Genomic DNA, 2,794 nt, shown 5'->3' with positions numbered 1-2,794 from the left:
TGGGAGGGGGGTGGGGAATCCCACTGTCCCGGCTGATTCGGAATCGGTCAAGGTCCAGTCAGAGCACAACCCACACCTGGGTGGGTCGGAACTGAAACGATGAGAAGAGTTTGGGCGGAGAGAGAGGGAGAGGGAGGGAGGGAGGGGGAGAGAGGGAGGGAGAGGGAGGACGGTGAGAGGGAGGGAGGGAGAGGGGGTGACAGAGGGAGAGGGAGAGAGGGAGGGAGTGGGGAGAGAGGGAGAGAAGTGGGAGAGAGGGAGGGAGAGAGAGAGGGGAGATGGAGTGAGAGAGAGAGATAGGGGGAGAGGGAGGGAGGAAGAGGGAGGGAGGAAGAGAGAGGGAGAGGGGGAGAGAGGGAGGGAAGGGGGAGAGGCAGAGGGGGAGAGGGAGGAAGGGGGAGAGAGGGAGGGAGAGAGGGGATGGATGGAGAGAGAGGATGGTGAGAGGGAGGGAGGGAGGGAGAGGGGAGACAGAGAGAGAGAGGAAGAGAGGGAGGGAGTGGAGAAAGAGTGAGAGAAGGGGGAGAGAGGGAGGGAGAGAGGGGGGAGGGGCAGAGAGGGGGAGGGAGAGGGGGCAGATGGAGGGAGAGGGAGGGGAGACAGTGGGAGAGGGAGGGAGGGGGAGGGAGAGGGAGGGAGAGAGGGGGGAGAGAGAGGGAGAGGGAGGGAGGAAGAGAAAGGGAGGGGAGAGAGAGGGGGAGAGAGGGAGGGAGGGAAAGAGGAAGGGGTTCACGCTTTGCTACCCTCTGATTCCCCCCTCCCCATTGAGATCAACAACAGCGATTCTTGAACCAAAACTGACCTCCTATTTCAGTGGGTCAACGCCCCCAATGCTGGAAAACTCCAAGGGCCCCCCCAGGGCAGCCCCTTTTCCAGGAATGGACAGGGTCAAAACCGAGGCGTTGAGGAGGGCGTGGGGGAGGGGCAGCCCCACCCAGGACAGAGATTTGGCCACAGTTTGGATGAGGGGCCAGAGAATGTGTCTGCGTGTCTGAAGCATCCAAGGACTCCCCACCTCAGAGACACCCCCCCCCCCCCCAAGTCCTCGCTGGCTGCAGGGGTGCGACTCCCTTCTGGCATCCACTGCAGCCCCACTCCATGCCCGGGATCGGTGGGGAGGGCAAAAGGAAGTCCATACTCCCCTGCGGGGCTGGCCTGAAGGAGCCCCTTGAGCTGCAACCCTCCCCAAGACTGAAGGAAGCCCCCTCCCACTTTCTCCCGCTTCTCTCTCTGCGCCGAACTACCCCTATGTGTGATTTTAACCACTTTTCCATCCTTTTAAATTTTTTGTTTGGCTGACTGTAGCTAACCGGCTTTGTTGACATTGTCGACGCCAAATGTGGTCGAATCTTTTCGTTTTCCCATTTTTTATTTTGTGGCCTAATGATATATCCCTGCCTTAAACTCTCCAAGGGGCCTAAGCTTCCTAGTCACATTTCTTGAAGTGAGTTTCCTACTCAATCCCTATGTAAAATATCTTTTCCCTCATGATTGTTTAGCTTTATATTCCTTTTCAGGGCCTTCCTTTTCTTTCATCACAAGCGGCCCTTTCTGCTCCCCCTTCGCTGAGAGGCTGAGCTAATAGTTCGAGAAGGGCCGCTGTATGTATGAATTAAAGACTGAATTAAGCTGTAAGAATGTTTCTTTCCCCTCATCATAGTTTAGATTTATATTTCTCTTCCACGATCCTCCTTCCTTAATTTTGTAATTCCACCTTTTCTTCCAGTCAGAAACTCCCCCCCCCCCTTCCTTTTTCAACGAAGGAGCCTCGTTATGAGGTAAAATTTTCGGAATCCAGAGATTTCAAGGTTTTTCATTCATTTTGGAACTGGTTTCTTTTTTTTTTTCCTTTTCGTTTCAGGGTCGGCCATGGCCTTTCCCTACTATCAAGCCCATCGTTCCGCCCTTTCCCTTTCCCCACTCAGAGGCGCTCCGCTTTTCCCGCCTTCTTCTACAATTCCTGGCGCTTGGCGGCAAATCCGCCAGGGGGCGCGCGCTCTGCCGTGAGAAGGGAATGCAAGGCGCTCCCCCATTGGCCCGCTGGAGGGTGAACGTCACGGCTGCCTTTCCAGGGGAGGCTCCGAGGCGACTGAGGTCACAAACGCTCCGGGAAGACGCGCGCAGAGCCTCCGCTTAGTCCTTCTCGCTCCGCAGGAGGCGCAGAGCCTGCAATAGCAATATAGCAATAGCAGTAGACTTATATACCGCTTCATAGGCCTTTCAGGCCTCTCTAAGCGGTTTACAGAGAGTCAGCATATGGCCCCCAACAATCTGGGTCCTCATTTTACCCACCTCGGAAGGATGGAAGGCTGAGTCAACCCTGAGCCGGTGAGATTTGAACCGCTGACCTGCTGATCTAGCAGTAGCCTGCAGTGCTGCATTTAACCACTGCGCCACCTTGGCTCTTGCGGGAGCCAAGGTGAGGGGAGGGGGCGGGGCTCTTCCAGTGGAGAAGGAGGCGGAGAAGGGACGCGCCCGGCCTTCCTCCGGCTTCACCCCGGGTCCCATGTTCCCCAGCCGCCCCCCTCCATGCAGGGGGAAGCGGGGATGCCAGGAAGACGGCGGGGATTGAGGAAGAGCCCGAGTGGGGAGGTGGCGGGGGACGGTCGCCCAGCAGGAGAGGAGAGAAGCCGGGCGAGGAGGAGGCAGGATTCGCCCTGGGCTCCCCGAGGACACGCTCCGTCTTTTGAGGGGGGAGGAAGCGAGGGGGGCCTCTCCACCTGCTCCTTCCCGGTCTGCTCTGGGGGGGCTTCTGCCCTGCACTGGAATGAGCCATGGGGTTCGGGCAGGTTGG

The sequence above is a fragment of the Thamnophis elegans genome, unplaced genomic scaffold (assembly GCF_009769535.1).
Source record: "Thamnophis elegans isolate rThaEle1 unplaced genomic scaffold, rThaEle1.pri scaffold_415_arrow_ctg1, whole genome shotgun sequence".
In the NCBI taxonomy this organism is placed as follows: Eukaryota; Metazoa; Chordata; class Lepidosauria; order Squamata; family Colubridae; genus Thamnophis; species Thamnophis elegans.
The sequence above is the reverse complement of the archived record's forward strand: the minus strand, read 5'-3'. Positions refer to the sequence as shown.